We start from the raw sequence: 12397 nt of genomic DNA on the forward strand, positions 1-12397 counted from the left end.
TCACATTGCAGACGGCCGCTGCATCATAGCACTTTATATACAGATTTAGACTCATTCACAGACAGATTTACAAATGTTGCACATCAAAGTGATCAGTATAATGTAGCAAAATAGTTTGTAATAAAAATTGAGAGAAAAAAAAAAAAGACAAAAGTGTGTGTATATTTGTTTGTGTGTTTAGAAACAAAGAGTCATGTTAAAACCTACCTTTGTTAATCCTCTTTCTAAAAAAAAGTCCATAGGGTCCACAGGGAGACATTGGGGTATAGGTGGGACCGGACACCAGCAGCAAAGCTTTTCAATCACAGGATGCTTTGGTTCTTCCTCCTATACCCTGCCCACAGCCTGAGGGCACTTCAGTTTTGTTAACAAGCCCAAGGCAGGAGCAGGACAGGGGAGAAGGAAGACTGGTACACTGAAGAATCACACTCTCACACAGAGAAGGAAACAAGTGACCAATAGAAGAAACCCATAGAAACCAGGTGCATCAGGGTGGGTTGCCCTGTGGACCCTATGGACTTCGAAGAAAGAGAGTTAACAAAAGGTAAGTTTTACCATAGCTCATTTTCTTCTTCAGTGTCAAAAGGGTTCCACAGGGAGACATTGGTGATGTCCCAAAGCAGTCCTTTAAAGGTGGGGACGCTCCTGCGCTGAGGAGAATACGGCGCCCAAAGGAAGCAGGAATGCTCCAGCGCTGATAGGAGAACCCTATGCCCGAAGGAAGCATCCTGAGGCAAATGAATCAAAGGCATAAAACCTAAGAAAAGGTGTGGACAGAAAACAAGGTGGCCGCCTTGCATAGCTGTACAGCTGAGGCGCCACGCCGGGCTGCCCACAGAGCGATCAGAATGAGCACAGACTGTAGTCGGCACAGAAAGAACAGTCTGCGTGTAAGCCTATGAGATAGTCATGCGAATCCATCTGGCCAGAGTCTGTTTGTTAGCTGGCCATCCCTTCTTGTGGAATCCATATAGGACAAAGAGGGAGTCCGATTTCCTAATGGAAGTAGTAGGATCCACGTAGATCTTTAGAGCAACTGGAAAGTTCATGTCACCGACAAGGCGTCTATGAAGGCCGGGTTGGGGTCCTTTGTACTTGCGCCATTACCTGGAAGTTTGTTGTGTCTTGAGGCCATGAGATCCACTTCTCATGGCCTTATTTGTCCACCAGAAGATGAAAGACTTCTGGGTGTAGAGACCATTCTCCTGCATACACGTCATGACGGCAGAGGAAATCCGCTTCACAATTGAGAATCCCCGGGATGAACACTGCGGAGATGGCTGGCAGATTATGTTCAGCCATTGTGAGAATGCGGGACACCTCTGTCATTGCCGATTGACTTCGAGAGCCCCCAAGATGATTGAGGTAGTCCACACTCATGGCGTTGTCGGACTGTACTTGTACTGGCCTGTTTTTCAGAATATTCTGATCCAGAGTGAGACCTCTGTATATGACTCAAAGTTCCAGGATGTTGATTGGCAACATTGCCTCGATTGGGGAACATCGGCCCTGGAAGGAGTGTTGGCCAGTTACTGCTCCCCACCATCCGAGGCTTGAGTCTTTGGTGAGGAGAGCCCAATCCGGGATCCAAAAGGGATGACCCTGGTTCAAATGGGGAGTTTGTAGCCATCAGGCTAGGCACAGGCGAACCTCTGGGGGGAGGCTCATCATCTGGGATCTGAGCAGATGAGGTAGTCCGTTCCACCTGGAGAGGATCAGGTGTTGCAGGGGCCTGGAGTGAAACTGGACGAATTTCACCATGTCGAAGGTGGATACCATTGATCCCAAGGCCTGCATTGCAGAGTGAATCAACACTCTACAACTGTGAAGCAGTCTGAAAAGTCTGTACGGTATCACTGAAATCTTGTCTGCCGTCATGAAGATTCTCTGAAGTGGATAGTCCTTGAGGACTCCCAAATGTATCATCCTTTGAGAGAGTGTCAGGGAAGACTTCTTCCAGTTGATCAGTCAACCGTACATGTGTAGAAAGGTAATGGTTACCTGCAGATGGTGTTGAAGAGTCTCTGGGAGGCTTCCCAAAAGCAAAAGATCGTCCAAGTATTGGAGCAGTCTGATCCCTTGAGGCCGCCATGACTGACATGATCTTGGTAAAAACCACTGGGGCCATTGAGAGGAGCCTGAAATTGGTAATGTTGTTGTAGTATAGCAAACCAGAGATACTGTTGATGAGAAGGTGCTATAGGCATATGTAGGTAAGCGTCCTAAATATCCAGAGAAACCATAAAATCTCCAGGCTCCATAGCTAGGATAATAGAATGGAAAGCTTCCATATGAAACTTGGGCACTCTGATAAACTTGTTCAGAGATCTGAGATTGATGATAGACCGATGAGACTGATTGGGTTTCTGAACTAAGAAAAGGTTAGAATAATAGACCTTACCCCGTTGTGGGGAGGGGACCTGAATTATTACTCTTGAATTCAGCAGGGCCTTGGTTGAGTCCAATGGAGGTCCTGTGCAAAAGAACTTTTGGGGCGGTCGCCTTAGGAAGGAGAAGGCGTATCCGTAGGAGACCATTCCTCTTACCCTGGCATCTGACGTGGTCTGATGCCAAACCTGGGCGAATTTAAGAAGTCTGCCTCCCACCCTGGGAGCCTCCAGGATGAAGCCTGCCCAGTCAGGCTGCAGGCTTGTCCATAGACTTGGCTGGTGTACGTCTAGTAACCCAGGCCTGTTTGAACCTAGGTTTGGAGGCCTTGGCTGACATCTGGTGCCATGGAAAAGACTGACCTTTGGCTTTTCCTTGAGGGCGAAAGGATGACATCCGAGGCTTTGTATTATATGCAGAGGGCAGGAACATCGTCTCATTAGCCACCAAGGAATTTTATCTAGCTCTGGACCAAATAGGATGTTCCCCGAACATGGAAGAGACTCCAGAGCCCATTTTGAATCTGAATCTGCTTTCCAAGAACGGAGCCAAACGATATGACGGGCCACTACCGAAGTGGCAGAAATTCTGGAGGCCAGGAGAGCCGTATCCATAGCTGCCTCACCTAAGTAGGAGGCAGCATCCCTAATGTGAGATACATAGGAGAGTTGTTCACGTGAAGCATCAGAGGGAAGCGTTTCTTCTAGGGCTTCTGCCCAACTCTCAATGGCTTTTGACACCCAGGTCGTAGCCCTAGCAGGATGAGTAATAGCTCCTGTAAGAGAGTAAATAAATTTATGACAAGCTTCAATATGTCTATCTGTAGTCTCCTTCAAGGAGGTAGCAGTGTGAATGGGTAACGTGGCATTTGTAACCAAACGAGTTACATTAGCGCAATCAATAGCTGGAAGAGGGTAAAAGGAACTGAATAGTTTTGGGATTTGAAACCTTTAACCAGGCATGATCCATGCTTCACTCATGTGATCAGATAGCTGGTCTGATTGAGGGAACTCTGGTAAAACTACCTTTTGTCATTTTAAAAGTGCATTCTTTTTCTTAGAAGGCGGGTTCATCCTCTTCAATTTGTAAAATGGATTTTACAGCTCTAACAAGAGCAGGTATATGTGGCTTAGAGGGTGGCTCTTCTCTGGAGACAGAGTCAGAGTGAGAAGGGTCTGCATCTTCCGCCTCCCCAGATGATATGTCAGAATCAGATAACTGAGTGGACTGGGAGGAAAACAGAGCACGTTTAGTGGGTTTGGTAAATAAAGGCTTTTCCTTGTGTAGCAATTGCTGCAAGACTGTAGAAGTAGTAGCCAAACTGAACTACCCATGGGGGAGGCAAAGGATTTGCAGGGAGTACCTGCTGTGGCCATCCCACAGGGGGAGCCACTATGGGGACCGCTCTCTGTTCTGAAATTTTTGCCAGCATTTGTGGAAAGGAAGCCCAGGTAGGGTCCTGAGGGAGAGACACCGGGGCTGTGTAGCAATTAGTGCAAAGCCCATCCTGAATAAAGTTCCCAGGCTTTAAAGGACAACAGAATAGGGGCAGGATCCTGAGGCTGTTTATTATTCTTTCCTCTGCCCGCCATAGTAATGATACAATGCAGTAAACATGTTGCAGTATGTGAAATATGGCACAATGTAGTGTGCAAACGCACTGTATATGACCCAATATCATATGAAATAGCGCTATATATGGCATGATGTAGTATGCAACAGCGTTAAAAATGACAGCGTGTAGTATGCAATGACGCTATATATGGCCCAAGGTAATGTGCGACAGCGTAATATATGTATATAAAGGTAGCAGAATAGTGTGTGCAACTGCATTGCTGGTAGCCCCCCTGGAGTGACAGCACTTTATAAGGCACAAGTTAGTTGCAAAAGGGCTATATCTGATACCAGGGAGCGTACAACCACGTTAGATCTGGCACCATGTAGTGTGCAACGCGGTGTCAAGTATATGAAAGCCCGGTGCTTAGCTTATGCCAGGGGAAAAAGGCACTCTCCCTGCAGCCACCTCCCCCAGCTCAGGGCATCGTTCCACTGCAGTCCTGTGTTTCCTGGGCTGCTCCTCCTTCACCCTCCGTCCCCTCAGAGACACACGGCAGCCATTATAGGCAAGCAGGCCTCCGGGAATCGCTGGGTCCAGTCTCCCTGTATACCAAGGGCCAGGTCACCCAGTGCTATTTCTTTCAACCACTGTGGTCTGTGTAGTTGAGATTAGTGCCCATTGCAGAAAATTTTATTTTTCTTTCTGATTTGTATGTGACTTGTGCTAGCGCTAATTTCTCCTTTTCTATACTGTCAATTATAACTCTCCCTTTCTTCTACTGTACCCTGTCATACTAAGGAATAGAGGGTCATTGTACCTCACATTTGTGAAAGGTGGGCGGTGCTCTCTGTCACTGCCCCACGATGTGTGCTCTGTGTATGGGCAGTGAGCCACCATGACACCCCATGCCCGCCTACAGTCCCCAGGCCGGCATCTATGCCGGGGAGACGGTTAGGCTTATGGATGTATGGTAGGGTTGTGTAGATGTGTGGACCTTAGAGAAGTTATTAACTGGCCTTGGTATTTACTGGGAAAATCAGTCTCCATTATTAATTATTATTAATGTAAAACTGCCAATAGTACTGTCTGTGCTTAACCCCCTTTTTGCCCCAGCTGCTATCTACTCTTACCTCCTCCCTACCCCCAGTACTGCCTACCCCAAACCCCATCCTTGCTTCGCAGTACTGTCCTAGCTGATATCTATCTTCTCCCTACCCCCACAGCACTGTCCTCAGTACTGCCTGCCCCTACCTCCCTCCTTGCTCCAATGCTGCCCCAGCAGATTTCTACCCTTAACCCCCCTAGCACTGTCTGCCCCTAGCTCCATCCTTGCCCCCCAGCAGTGACCCAACTGCTGTCTGCACTTACCCCCTCCCTGCCCCCAGCACTGCCTGCCCTTAACCTCCTCTACCCCAACTGCTACCTGCCCCCAGCATTGTACGATAATATGTAAAAGTGGAATAGGACCCCAATTTTTTTCACTCCACGAGATCACTGATGGACTGGAAAACAAATTTTCTCCTTAATCAGTAATCTAGGTTAACCTCATACAGACTCACCTCCACTTGTCAATTTCCAGCAAGGCATCCCTTTGAATTACCCCTCAAATGCAGATTACCTGCATTGTTAAAGCCAATGAGGGTTTTTGCAAGTGGACATACTTGTCTTTACACAGAACACTAAAACATGACACCATGCTAATCCAATCTCCCTCATAATACAGCAGCCACAGATGGTACCTGTTAATACCTGAAGTAAGAGGTGAGATAATTTACTTACTGGTCTGCATTGCTTCTCCATGAAACGTGTATGGTGAATATTAGTTCCCCCTTAAAATGTTATTACATTTCTTGTGTAATTGTTTACTGTATAACTAAATATAGTGTAGCTTCCCACAGATCAGTTCCTCAAATGACTGAAATACTTCAGAATGCAAATCTCTTGCAGTTACTGAGTTAGCACGTTTTGCTGGTATAGTTTTTTGTGGTTTTTAGACAAATTTATATGTGGTGAATATAGTGTTAGGGGTAACAACTATAGAGCGGTAACTTCCAGTTTAATCATTTGTAAAGTCACACATCTATAGCCACACTGCTTGGAACTTTGTAAGTATTTTATATAATGATAGTGTTTGTTCTTAAGGTTTAAGCCTAAGAGGGGTATTCAATATGGGAGCGAAAAATCCGTGCTGGACTTTTCGCTCCACATTGGAGATTTTCCTGGGATAAAGTATCAGGCGCGCGCCCGCTTTATCCCCGTATTCAATATAAAACCTACGAAAACGGGAAGCTGCGAAGTGGGATCTGCGTAAAAAAATGAAATTTTCCTGGAATAAATTGTAGGACCCCCCCTAAAGTTGTAAAAACATGGGGGATCACTATGGGTACCCCCGTTTTAGCCTGCAAATGAAAGTCGGGGATTTAAATAGCCGCAGCAGGTGTTTTTTCCCGACACTGAAGAAGTGTTGCAGAAGAGTACTTAGGTTTTTTTTTTTTTTCGTTTTTTTAAGTGGTCCCATCAAATTTGGGGTACATGAAAATGGGTACTAGCATATTTTTATGTCCCTAAAGTAAGTTTTAAAAAATTCTGCAACTATGCACCTGCCGCTAATAGCCTATTCTAGAAAACACCTGCCGCATACTTGCAGAATAGCCCTGAACCTATTTCCCTATTTTTAAACACTTTTTTCCCAATTTTTTTTTTTTCACCCCAATTTTTAAATTAATTTTTTGGGGTGTCCCTATTTTTTTTTTAAACTTTTTATGACACAGTTATTTTTAAAATGTCATTCCCAGGGGTGCAGAATTTTTTTTTTAAGCCTGCACCCCTAAACCCCAATTCTGCACTTTTTTTCACCACCTATTCAGTGGTGAAAAGTTATCCCCGTTTTTTTTCAAAGACTTTTCGTACCTGCGAAGAGTCTTTGAAATTGAATACGGTGTAAAACCAAAACCTCCGAAAATGACGTCATTGGTGCGAAAACATCGCAAAAACTGAGTTTTCGCTCCATATTGAATACCCCTGTAAATATACAATGATGAGCATCAAATGACCATCTTCACCTACTGGCCACCAACATTTTGGATGGTCATTCTTTTCTGGCTGCATGCAGGATACACATCTAATGCAGTAAGCTGGGCACACACTTACAGATATAGCACAAGTTATATTGAATGGGCGATATATATCTGTAGTCGGCGAGTGTGTACACCAGATATAAGATTTTTATTTAGGTCGTATGTAAAAGGGTGATAAAGGAATAAATGTTGGAAAATATACTACAGGTTGAGTCTCCCATATCCAAAATTCTTGGGACCAAGGGTATTTTGGATATCAGAATATTCCGTATTTTGGAATATTTGCATAAATATTTGTGAATGGGCCCCAAATCTAATCACAGAATGCATTTATGTGTTATATACACCTTACACACACAGCCTGCAGGTCATTTTATACAATATTTTCAATAATTTTGTGGCTCAAACAAAGTTTGTGTACATACATGAAATTAATTTATGTTTCATATACACATTATACACAAAGCCTGAAGGTAATTTTATACAATAGTTTTAATAATTTTGTGCCTTAAACAAAGTTTGTGTACTTTACACCATCAAAAAGCAAAGGTTTCACTATTTTAGTCATGCTAAAAAATTCCATATTTCGGAATATTCCGTAATTCGGAATATTTGGATATGGGAGACTCAACCTGTACTAATAAAAACATAAAAAATTAAAAACACAGCGGCCGAAGACTCTCATCGTTCTGGCTGTTACACCACGGGACCCACACAGGACGGGTCTCCAACATCGCTGACAGGACCCGGGAAACAACCGCACGGAGGCAAGACACAGCATACAAGTAAAGATAGTCATCACTGTCATTACCGGCACAGAGGTAGGAGGTGCATGCACCGACCGACGTATTTTAACAGACTTTGGGGAGATCAATTTTCCTATGTTTCCACTCAGTAAGGATTCATCAGACATTAATCAGACTGGGACTTTAACATCTCAAACCTATTTATTCAAAGGCACCCCATGTTTTATATATGTTTGCTGAAACCAGCTTGAGCTACATTTATTCTGCCTAATCATGAATATCACTGTATACAATGTACAATGAGCCAAATTGAGTTTATTGTTTCAATATCGTTATTGTAATCATTAACATTTTATGTTTTTATCCATCCACCAATCAAGGGTGTATCCACACCATTGACAATACAGAGATCTTGGCTTCTTGTTGGTTTAAACATAAAATCATATTTTATTCGAATGGCAACATTATAAATATGCATAGTGTTTTTAATTTTTTATGTTTTTATTAGTAGTATCTTTTCCAACATTTATTCCTTTATCACCCTTTTACATACGACCTAAATAAAAATCTTATATTCTATTTGAGCCCTATATGGTCTACATTATCTATCTTAAACATAGTGGCAAAGGAAAGCCACAGGTATTTGAGGTAGCATTAGGATTCAGATATAAACAGGTACAAAAGCACCTAATGAGAAACCATCCCACATACCAGCTTACAGTGTAAGAGCGCACCGGACCACATACATACCTTCTCTGTACACCAGATATGTCTATGACTGACGTCATTCACAGATCTATCTGATCGGCCCTGCAGCACAGCCGATGACGATCGTTCCAGCAGATTTATCGTTTCATCTGGTTGTCTGTATGACCAACCCACTGAAAGCCCGATATGTCTGAAGCAGAAGTCATTGAAAATTCAAATGGCTCAGCTGGCAAATATATCGCCCGAACGATTAGGTGTGTATGCAGATTTAGACATGCAAAAGGCATGGCAAACCTGGTTTTGGCATGCAGATGATGAATTTTTGAGATCATAGGAATTGTGTGTCCTTCACCAGGGGATAACCTGATCATTTAAGGGAGCAATGATGGGTCTTGCAAACATTATTAAATGTAGTGAAATCTAGCAACATAGGGCGAGACAGCGTTTGAAAACTAAGATATTCACTGTAGTTTTGAACCCTATATTTAAATGTAATGATGTTTATATGCATAAATTTATGCAGCTGTGTTAGCAGGAATATTTGAATATTAATCAGGTCAATACTGGTGTGAAGTCTGCTAATGAGCTTGAACCTGGTTTTAAACATTTAGTCTATGGGGATGGATTCAATTGGCCGCGGAAGCTGTCGGTATGGCTTCCAGCGGCTTTGTGTGCTGTCATTCTTTTTAGGTTTTATTAAAACTTGATGTACGCAGAACATGATCCAAAAACACTATTAAGATTTGGGTCCAGCAGGGTAGATCTCAGGGTCACTGCAAAACTGCTTATGTAGTACTGCATACCGGATAAGTGGAATGGACTTCTGTGCTAGTTAACAGGATGTGAGGCAGCCTGTTACTTTGTCATCTTGTAATCAGCATAGTCTTGCTTTGGTGTATATTGGATGTCTATAGAAGTTATCACTAGGCTGTTTTTCTGACCGTTTTTAAATATATTCAGTGGGTTGAGAGATCAATATTGATCCACTATCATTAAAGGAGCATTAACATTAGCCCTGAAGAAGTCCTCTGTAACGGAGGAAACTCGTTGGGTTTTCACAAACGTGTCAAAATAAGTTGCCATTTGAGTGGACCCCACCATTGACCTCACACCTCCGGGTGATGGTGGGTCAGTACATCTGTCCCTCATTGGCAGCGATGATTGGCTCTTATGCACTTTATGTAAGCACAATTTTTTAAAGAGAATTATTTTTAAGAAATAAATGGTATGAATTTATACTATTATTCTGTATTGGATTAAGGTTTGCGCCTGAGTTAATTAACACTGTGTGTACAGATAATCGAAAAAAATATAATAGAACAAGTGGAACGTTAGTGTTGTAGAAAATGTTCCTTTATTATAGAGTCACAGTGCTCTAATTGGATCTTAATAGCTGTGCTAGTGTGACGGGCAAAGGAAAGGTGGGGGGGTGGGCGGGAGGGTTGTAATGGATTGGGTGACGCAGGGGTAATTGCTGTACAGATACTGTGTGATGGGGTTAGTATCGAGTGATGTCTATCTATGTGACCTGACCCACCTGTCTTCCCTATTCCACTGTAAAACATTTTCCAACGATATAAAAGCATCAGGAAAGCAGATGGATGGCATACTAGATTAATATTTTCTAGGATTATTTAGCTTCTACTGTCTGTGGCACTGTATAGTGAAATTACAATAAAACATACAAATATTCCAGTAAATCCAAAACAGACAGTACAGGTGTCACAGTACACTGGAGTGCAACTCCTACTTACTGGGACCAGCGGCGATGGTACCCCGGGGTTGTGGCAGTCTGGTAGCGGCCAGGTGCCGGGTGGCAGACGCCAGATAAGTTCCCCATGCTGCCAGGGGACCCTCTCCCGCCTGATGCTGGGACCATAGGCATCTCCTCTCTCCCCGGCTACTGCTGCTGACAGCAGCTCTGCTCTCTTCCGGCGGATTGCAGACGGCCGCAGCCCAAATAGGAGCACACATGCTGCTCTTCTTGAAATTCAAAGTGGAAGGCACGCCAAATTTGCAATCCCTCCCTATAAAGAGAGTCCCTGGGCACGGTTTATTAGGTACCATACCTTTACCCCAGTGTCTGTTTCCAGTGAACTCCCACAGCAAGTTATCCATGTTCTGATACACTTCATCTGATGATTCTCGCGATTCTCCTTGCTTACTCCTCTGGTAGTGCTGACTTTGACTATTCCTTTGACCCGATTCTGCTTGCCCATTGGTACTGTATTGCATCCCTGGTCCTGACCCACTGACAACGACAATCCAGTACGCCCTCGGCGACCAGTCTCACTGTCTGCCCTCAGTTCCTTCATATCCATAAGCCTGTACAACAGAACCGAGTCAGAGGAAAGCAACCTGTATATCGGGCACAGCAAAACCCAAACCCCCTTGTGGGGGGTCCCAGGTAAGGCCACCGATACATTTGACTCTGCGCCTCTGCTCTCGGTCTACAACTACTCAAAGTGTACAGTCAGCATCTTCATCACCTATACGAGAGTTTGTGACAACAGGGGTGGCCAATACCAAAAATCCTAAAATCAACAAAGCTACCAAAAAAAAAAAAAAAAAAAAAAAAAATTAACATTTAAGTAAAAATGTATATCTAAATTGAATCAGTTTCAATGTAATGATATATATAATTATATATACACACATATATATATATATATACATATACACACACACACACACACACACACACACACACAACTGTTCAAAAGTTTGGGGTCACTTAGAAATGTCCTTGTTTTTGAAAGAAAAGCACCGTTTCTGAAGATAAGATTAAATTAATCTGAAATACACTATACATTGTTAATTTGGTAAATGACTATACTAGCTGCAAACGTCTGTTTTTTAAAGGAATATCTACATAGGTGTATATAGGCCCATTTCCAGCAACCATCACTCCAGTGTTCTAATGGTACGTTGTGTTTGCTAAGCGCGTTAGAAGACTAATGGATGATTAGAAAACCCTTGAAAACCCTTGTGCAATTATGTTAGCACAGCTGAAAACGGGTTTGCTCGTTAGAGTAGCTATAAAACTGGCCTTTCTTTGAGCTAGTATGGTATTTGGAGCATCACATTTGTGGGTTCGATTATACTCTCAAAATAGCAGGAAAAAGAGAATTTTCATGTGAAACTCGACAGTCTATTCTTGTTCTTAGAAATGAAGGTTATTCCATGCTAGAAACTGCCAAGAAACTGAACATTTCCTACAACGGTGTGTACTACTCCCTTCAGAGAACATCACAAACAGGCTCTAACCAGAGTAGAAAGAGACGTGGGAGGCCCCGATGCACAACTGTGCAAGAAGACAAGTACATTAGAGTCTCTAGTTTGAGAAATAGACACCTCACAAGTCCTCAAATGGCAGCTTCATTAAATAGTACCCGCAAAATGCCAGTGTCAACGTCTACAGTGAAGAGTCAACTCCGGGATGCTGGCCTTCTAGGCAGAGTGGCAAAGAAAAAGCCATATCTGAGACTGAGACTGACCAATAAAAGGAAAAGATTAATATGGGCAAAAGAACACAGACATTGGACAGAGGAAGTTTGGAAAAAGTGTTTTGGACAGACTAATCGAAGTTTGAGGAGTTTGAATCACACAGAAGAACATTTGTAAGTCGCAGAACAAGTGAAAAGATGCTGGAAGAGTGCCTGATGCTATCTGTCAAGCATGGTGGAGGTAATATGATATCTGGGGCTGCTTTGGTGCTGGTAAAGTGGAAGATTTGTAAAAGGTCAAAGGGATTTTGAATAAGGAAGGCTATCACTCCATTTTGCAACGCCATGCCATACCCTGTGGACAGCACTTGATTGGAGCCAATTTCCTCCTCCAACAGGACAATGACCCAGAGCACACCTCCAAATTATGCAAGAACTATTTAGGGAAGAAGCAGGCAGCTGGTATTCTGTCTG

General features: G+C 43.3%; 1 protein-coding gene across 1 annotated transcript in view; it reads right to left on the reverse strand.

Annotated features, from left to right (window-relative positions):
- AZI2 (5-azacytidine induced 2) overlaps positions 1–12397 on the reverse strand; it is a 106639-nt gene that overhangs the window by 35992 nt on the left and 58250 nt on the right. The window lies entirely within an intron of this gene.

The sequence above is a fragment of the Taudactylus pleione genome, unplaced genomic scaffold (genome assembly GCF_031769625.1).
Source record: "Taudactylus pleione unplaced genomic scaffold, aTauple2 ptg000053l, whole genome shotgun sequence".
Classification (NCBI taxonomy): Eukaryota; Metazoa; Chordata; class Amphibia; order Anura; family Myobatrachidae; genus Taudactylus; species Taudactylus pleione.